Genomic DNA, 9,331 nt, shown 5'->3' with positions numbered 1-9,331 from the left:
GCGGTGAAAAATATAACTTATAACTTTAAAACTTATAACTTATAACTTAAGTAACAAGTTCTAATATTAAAAGTTTATTTATTGTTTAGTAACCATACGTTTAAAAACACTTTCAAATATGTTATGTTTATTTGAAAACAAATTTAAAAAGTGATTTCTGAGATAGAAATGACAATAATTTGTGTTTTTAAAAATTATGATCATATCCTTAAAAGTTTAAGTTGTAATTATCTAAAAGTTATATGGGTATTTTCGCCCATTAACAGTCTTCTAAAATTTAAACTACATTCCAGATTATTCAGAAAAGTACGTTTGGAGAAAAGCACAAAAATAATGCTTTTTCTCAAACGTGCTTTTTAGCTTATTTGAGATTAAAAAATATTTTAATATATAACATTTAAATAACTTATTTTTTTCGTTAATGAATTTTTAAGACTATTTAAACACTTTTTAAAACTCTAAACGCAATTTTAAACAGTCCCTAAGATATATACTGCATGCATGCACGTGCGTAACTACGCACAGTGGTCTATTATTTATTAGTACCTTTTGTTGGGTATGTTCAGTGAAATCTCCCAAATTATGGTAATCCTCTAAATAATAGATGTGAAATGATCCACTCAACGCAAAACACGAAGGATCAGAAAATCTAATAATTTTAATGAAGAAACTAAAAAGAGAAATTGCAGGGATAGAGATTACAAATCTTATAGAATTTATCTTATAAAAAAATTTTAAAAAATAATTGGTTTTTTAAAATTTTGTGGGTCAAGCCTCCAAGAGTAATCAGGCTTCTTCAATTCACTTGACATTCTATTATTGGCCGGGTTTAATTTCAAACTGCTTGGGCTATAGGCCTTATTTGGTTATACAGTTAAGATGACATAAGATAAAATATTTTATTAAAAATTAAATAAAATATTATTTTAATATAATTTTTTAATATTAATTTTATTTTAAAATTTGAAAAAAATAAATTATTTATCATATTTTGTATGAGAATTTGAAAAACTTATAATGTGAGATGATGTGAGATAAGATAGTTTAGGTTTAGATAAACAAATGGGGCCTAGTCTAACGTACGTGGCAAATTAGTAAGAGGGAAGTTATAAATAATTAGAGTTTTTCAATCATATGATCCAATCTATGCTTAACAACATGTAATTAAGAGTAATATTACGTTGAGAACGCAAACGTCATGCAATCATGTTGAAAAAAAATAAAATATACTATTAAAAACTTAAAATTTTTTTCATATGAGTCTCTTATTTTTTCTCCTTTTTGAAATGATTGCGTGGTGCTTGCGCACTCACGACTGCAAGTATAATTTCTATATAATTAAAGACCATACAGATATGTGTGTGTGTGCGCGCGCGTGTGTGGTTATAAACCCTTCTCATTATTACATGAACTTTCTTTCCACCTACTTGGCTTGGGGTCAAGTTTCAACTAAATAAGTTATTAAAAATGAAGCATATATACATACATATTAATATATATATACATACATATTAATATATATATACATACATATTAATATATATATATATATTTATATATATATATATATATTCGTTACCAATATGCAGTACTGCATGGGGAGAGTACTTGTACCAAAACATTAGAACAACGATTAATTTTGCACAAAAAAAGGGTTAAAAATCAACAAACAAATTAAATAATTAACCTATATGGTCAATTATGATGCCTCAAGCCAATTTGATGATCATCACGATCATGATGATAATAATAATAAGATTATTGGTGCAAATAAAAGCTGATTGGAAGAATAAAGATATTATATGGGTAACGAAGTTTGAAAGAAAAAATCATATAATTATTTTATACCAAACAACCATATATATATATATATATATATGCATGATGAATTAGCACAATTATATATTATGTTGACACCAAAGTTATACATTAATTAATATTCAATGCATAACTCATACAATATTTATTCCTTAATTTAGTAAACTTGTAGTAATCCTATTTAGTTTTAATACAAGCTTGATTAGAAAAGAAGGGGAAAAAAAAAATCCTCCAATAGTACTACTGAAAAATTCTTAATTAATTTCATCAGTTTAATTAATTACAGCCATTAGATAATAATAACAACTCATCACAATCCGTAAGAATATTGTATTCTTTTCATATGTCGAAGATACCAATTAATGGCGTACGTCGTCTTCCATTCACTAGGAAAAGTCTGGTAGCTGAATTGGTCTAATATTTCATCCTTATACGTGTTTATAATTAGAAAAGCTACCAATTCTGCCCTCCCACTCATATTGCACGCAGAAGCAGCTTTCCTCGTGATGGAGAAAATTATTAAACTCATATGATATATAAAAAAGAAAAAAATAAAAAAGAAAATGATAGGTACATCGAAAATATCATTTGTACCAATCAGGTTTTTCTTTTAAATTTGTATTTATTTATTTATTAATAGTCTACATTTTTTTTTTGTATTTTTTTCAATATACATAAAAAATACTTTAAAACAAAAAGACATTTAAAGATTTTCGTCTCAAAAGATTTTTCGTCTCCAATTTGTTCCCATAAGTCTGTGGGATGAGACAAAAATTTTGATCTAATATCATATCATCATTATAACTTTTTCAAATTTTTACACAAAATATAACAAACAATTCAACTTTTTTAAATCTCAATTCAATTTTTTTAAATCTCAAAATAATAATAATATTAAAAAATAATACTTTAAACTTTCATTGAAAATAAAAAATTCTTTTCTCACTATCTAAACCTACCCGACGGGTAAAGTTTGAGGGAAGCTATAAATAATCAGACTTTTTCAATCATTTGATCCAATCTATGCTTAACATCATGTAATTAAAGACCATGTGGGTAATGGATATAAACCCTTCTCATTATTTATTCCGTGAACTTTCTTTCCACCCACTTGGCTTGGGGTCAAGTTTCAATCAAATAAGTTATTCAAAACGAAGCATATATACATACATATATGTAGGGGTGTAAAAAAAACCGATAAATCGGAAAACCGGCCCGGACCAAACCGGACCGGACCGGTTGTGCCGGTTTTGGAACGGTTCGGTCTGGAACCGGTTTTCATAAATGAAAAACCGGCCGAAACCATCCGGTTTCGGTTTCAGTTAGTTTTGGACCAGACCGAACCAGACCGGACCGGTACTATTTATATATTAATATTATATATAATATATTTTATATTATATATAATTTTTAATCACATAAAAAATAATCACATATATACTAATACTAATATTCTAATATAGATTATAGTTATACTCATACTAATATAGTTATACTAAATCATCAAAACTAACACTAACATATAGCTATACTAATAGTCTAATATTAATACTATTATATTGTCTAATATATTATATAGCTATAACTAATACTAATATATATACTAATACTAATAGTCTAATATAGGATTATAGCAGATTTTTTTTTTTACACTAGATTTCTTATTTTAGTTTTTGTTTTATAGCAGTTTTTTATATAGAGAATTTTGTTTATATAACAGATTTTTTTTATAAAGCAGATTTTTTATATCAGAATTTTTTACAAAGCAGATTTTTTTTTTTATAAACCAGATTTTTGATAGCAGAATTTTTTTACATAACAGATTTTTTTTTACAAAGTAGATTTTTGTAAATGGTAAACAGAATTTTTTAAATCAGTTTTTTCTTTTAAACAGAATTTTTATAAAAATTTTGTATTTTATTAAAACCGGAAAACCGGACCAAACCGGACCGAAATACCGGTTTAGGAGGAAAATCGGTGCGTAATCGGTTTTGAAAAATGCAAAACCAGTGCCTACCGGTTCAGTCTTAGATTTTGTACAAAACCGGACCGAACCGGACCGGTTACACCCCTACATATATGATATAAAAAATATATATTTAATTTTTTTGTTAGGATTTTTAGTGCAATTCTTTTTTTCTTTTTTTTTTCTTTTTTCACAGTTCATAGTTATATATGATGGGGGAATCTTTCGATTATTTAAAGTAATTTGCGTTGTCCAAGTCATGAGTTCCCATATGCGCTGTTTTGAAAGTTCAGAAATGATTGATATATCCCTCCACAATCCACATATTTTATTACAAAAATTCAAATTGAAGGGGGCAAATTCAGGCAGCATTTTATCATTTTCCAATTATATATGATGGAGATCTTTTGCTTATCACAGTAATTCGTGTTTACCAATTATATGGACGGTTCTCCTATGCCATCCAGTGTGTACCACTGGGTGTGTCTCTTTGTGCATTTGCACATTTTTAATTTTTATCTTTTTTCTTTTAAACCCTTTTTAAAAATTTTTAAATATTTTTAAAAAATACATCAATATGGTCACTTCCTTAACTGTTAAAAAAATAAAAAATAAATAAAATACATGAGTGGTCAATTTGAGGAGGCAAACTCAAGCAACATGGTATCATTTTCCTTTATTACATAGGGTCACTACAAGAAATTTAATTTTTAGGGACGAAATTTCTTAGGGACGAAATTAATTTCGTCCCTAAAAGTACTTTTCTGAGACAAAATTTTAATTTCGTCTCAAAACATGGAAAACCTTATAAATCCGTTCGAACTAAAACATAGTAGTTCGAACTGGAGATTCTGAGACGAATTAGGTCGTCTCCAAAAATCTATACCGTTCGAACTAATTAAATTTAATTCGAACAGAAAATTAATTAATTCGAATGCAATATTATTTGTTCGAATGAGTATTAACGTGTTCGAACGGTATTATTTAATTGAAAAGATATATTGTTAAAATTGTAAGAATACATATTTTTTCTATTAATTTTTTATCATTTCCAAAGTAAATAAAAAGTTCTATATATTATATATTATGATTTACAATGAATTAAAATATTTACAAATTCATAAATTAATTTTATGTAATTAAGTTAAAAATATTTTAGTTAACTAAATATTAATTTAAAGATAGTGTCATTTTTTCAATTATCGTGAACACTAAGTATAATGAGAAGAAAATATAATTAACAATAAAGAGGCTAGCAAACACTAAAAATAAAAACTATACTGCATTAATTACATTCCAAAATGAGTTAGACGTTCTATACAACATAAAAAAGTAAAAAAATTACTAACAATATTTATTATATAAATCAAAATCCTCCTGTAAAGTTTGCAAGCGTCCTTCTAGGTCCTTAAGCTTCTTTATCATGGGCTGAATGAAGTCCCTCAATAAAATGTTGCGGTGGTCCGCCAATATAGCTCGTACCTCATCTGGAGTAGCCCCAGCAGGGTGTCTCTCAATAGGGGTAGCAGCAGTAGAAGCTGGATCAGTAGGCGGAGGCTGATCCTGTAGGACTGCACGAGTCTTCGACAAGTGACCCTTGCTCTTACTGAATGTGATCTTGTTAACGGGCCCCATCTGTGGCGACCTCCGCTCAGTCAAAGTCACTGTAACCCCTGAATGGAGTAAGAGGTTAGATATCAAAAGCGCAAATGGTAGACTACCTCCACTCGAATAGCGTGACTCTGTGCGAATGCGGAGGAAGAAATATAATGCCAGATCAATCGGCTCCCCCTGTGCTAACCGTAACAAAAATCTGGCCCGCTCGATCCCGAAATCAGTCTTGTGTTTTTTCAGATCAATGTTATACCCGACAATCAAATTAAGCATTCTGAAAAATGCTATACAGTCGGCTTGTCGGATCACTTTACTGCCATCATATAGAGGAGCCTCAGGGTCTCGCACTAGGTCACGAACCTGATCGTATGTGAGACCATCATCAGGTACCTCATCACTGCTCTCACTATCATCCGAGCTAGCATCCAGCTCTGCGGTCTGTACATCCGGCACTGGCGATGAGGATGTGACTGTTGTCTCCTCTCCAGATGGTGCAGTCGCTGCTCTCGCTACTGCTGCTGCAGGATAGGCACCGGGCTCTCGCCGCAAATCTAGAAACTCAGCAATAACGCGGAGAGAGAATATAATACTCACTCCCCGGACTACTAAGTTATAGCATAGAGCATCACTAGACTGCTCACCCATGGCACGGTAAAACTCACCGACCATCTCAGGATATGCTGTGCCCCTCTGTCGACAGATCGGGGTCCATCCACGATCGGTGATGATGTCATGTATGCTCCGCCCCTCCCAAGTGAGGTCACGGAAGTCACCTAGAATGATCTCCCGCTCAACTAGTATAGGCCTGACGGCCGGCTGACAAGGAGCTGCGGAGGTACTTTCGACTGTCTGGGGTCTGGAACGTTTTCTTCCGCTGCTTCTTGCCATTAGTATACTGTTGATGTATAAAATATATATGTGATCTAATTAAAGTGAATTAGAGGAATGATGATGTTGTGCTGTCATGTTTGACAACTGCTTATTCGAATGGCCTTTAATTCCATTCGAATTAAATTATATTCATTCGAATGAAATTTAAATTCATTCGAATGAACATAAAATTAATTCGAATGACCTCAGATAACTCCATTCGAATTAGCCTAAACTCCATTCGAATAAAATTATATTCCATTCGAATGAACCTAAATTTAATTTGAATGGACTTGACTTTAATTCGAATGGAATTTATATTCATTCGAACGGACCTGAGCCAAACAGGCATGGCTGAGTCGACTCAGAACCGAACCGACACATTCATTTTTCACAAGGAATCCAATATTTTAATCGGTAGAAATGATTTAGGAGTAAATCCCTATCATTTCTACCGATTATAGTTGTGTCATTTGGCCCCAAAACAACAAAATGGGGCCGGATTGATTCAAAATCCGACCCCCCTAAAACTAACCAAAAAACTAATAAAAATAAAGCTCATTTAACCCATACCTCTTGTTCTAGGAGATTTGAGGAGTTGGTTGGAGTTGGTGGCGGCGTTGTGGCTGCTAACGGCGGAGGAATCGAAGAGTAAGTTCGAATGAGAGGAGGTAGGGGTGCTACCCGCACCATACGGTGCGGGGTAGCCCCCCCCCCCCGACATGGGGCGGATGGGGAAAATCCCCCCCGTCCCGCATGACGGGGTACGGGGTGGGGGGGCAGTCCGTTCGGCCCCCCGCACCCCCCTTCTGGGCCATTTTGGGCCCAGAAATCTCAGCAATGGGCCAAAATGGCCCACAAGTATGTATTTTTGGCCCAAAAATACCTTGTAGGCCATTTTCATTTTTCAGCCCATAAAATTATAAGTAAAAAAGAAAAAAAAATTTAAAACCCAGATTAAAAGAAAAAAAAAGTGTTATGTCTAAGAGTCTAATACGTAATAAACTAATAATAATAACTAAGCTATTACAAAATTGAAAGGCTAAACAATTACAAAATTACAAACATAAAAGTGTCCAAAGGACATTGTATCAACATTACAAATTATTGAATACAAAATTTTTACAAATCATTAAAAATTGATCATTCTAAAGAGGCTTGTCAGCTGTGGCTTGTCTTTGAGTCAAGGGGTGTGACAGTTGGGGCGGCCCGGGCTTGAGCACATTTTTATGTTGCAGAGGTGCTAAACGTCTCATGTATTACTACAAAAATTAATATTAAAATTAATAACGATGAAATGGAAATGAATATAAAAAAATTAAAATAATAAAATAAAAAATAATTACCAGGTGGTCCAAATCCAGACTGATCACCACCCTCATCGGTCTCCTTAAAATCTAAAATATCCGGAACATGAATATCCTTTCCTATCGTCCAACTCTGTGTGCATATCAATGCCTCTACAGTTGTAGGAGACAATGAACTACGGAAAGGATCCAATATACGACCTCCGGTACTAAAGGCTGACTCTGAGGCAACGATGCTAATAGGGATGGCCAAAATACAGCGGGCAATCTCAGAAATGATGGGATATTTCTTTGAGGCATTCTTCCACCATCCTAATATATCGAAATGATCATCATCATCTTAGACCATATCCGCTGACAAATAGTTGTCTAACTCAGAAACGACCTTCGTAGATTGATGGACTAGTGTGGGATTCTGTGCGAGGGTCTTAGTCCACGGCATTCTGCGCTTCTTTGTAGGAGGCCCAGTCACGGTGTCTGTAGAAGGAGTTGGGGTCGGTGTATGTGTCTTCGATGTAGTACCATCCTTAATTGCCATAAACTCGTCATACAATTTTTTCAGGGTATCTCGGGCCAATTCACCAATAATGTCAGTCCATACCTGATCGTGAACAAGTCTCAACCCATATAACAAGCCTGAAACTTTCAGACGGGGATCAAGAATAACAGCCACATATAAGAAAATATTCATTCTAGTCAAATCTCCCCAATACTTGTCATATTTTAGCATCATGGAACTTGCCATCCCCCTCATCCTTTCATTGGAACCCCTACGCATATCTTCTAATTCTTCTTTTACCCTATATATTTGTTGACAAAACCCATGGGATGTAGGGTACAAAGAACCAGATATATTCAACGTGACATCATAAAATAATCCAAGAAAATCAACGAAAGTAGAAACTACCACCCAATCATCATCATTAGGCTTTCGTGATCCCCCGTGCTCATCAAAGTATTTGACATATTGGATGTCTTCATCACCCAATAATTGAAAGGCTGCCTTATATTCCTGGGCCGCCTCCAACATCAAGAAGGTTGAGTTCCATCTGGTAGGAACATCAGTACAAAGACCCTTCTTCGATGTTATGCCCGCAGCCTTTGCAGCCACTTTGAATTTCTCCAATCTAGAAGGAGAAGACCTCACCCATTTCACAGCCATTCTAACTCGTGCAACCGAGTCATCAACATCTTTCAACCCCTCAGTCACAATTAAATTCAAAATATGTACAGCACATCTAACATGCAAGTATTCACCACCCAAGAATGTCTTATTTGCATCTTTAAGATAATTCTTTAGATATCCCAATGCGACATCATTAGACGACGCATTATCAACTGACACAGACAAAACCTTTTCCAACCCCCACTCCTTTATCGCGGCCTCCAATGCCTTCCCAATTGTCTCACCCTTATGATCAGTTATTTGACAAAATTTAATAATCTTTTTGTGCAGAACCCAATCAGCATCAACAAAATGCACAGTCAACGACATGTAATTCATATTTTGGATAGAAGTCCAAGTATCGGTAGTGAGGCAAACTACCAAACCCGCGAGTTGGCCCCTCAAAACATCTTTATCACGAAGGTACATCTTCTTAATATCCTTTGCCACGGTGTGACGAGAAGGAAGTACAAATCTGGGTTCCAACTCTTGGACAAATTCTTGGAACCCTTTACCCTCCACAAACTGAAAAGGCAGCTCGTCCATGATAATCATACGAGCTAACTGCCTTCTACACTCATCGGGGTTATA

This window comes from Carya illinoinensis, chromosome 15 (genome assembly GCF_018687715.1).
Source record: "Carya illinoinensis cultivar Pawnee chromosome 15, C.illinoinensisPawnee_v1, whole genome shotgun sequence".
Classification (NCBI taxonomy): domain Eukaryota; kingdom Viridiplantae; phylum Streptophyta; class Magnoliopsida; order Fagales; family Juglandaceae; genus Carya; species Carya illinoinensis.
This window is presented reverse-complemented; position numbering follows the sequence as displayed.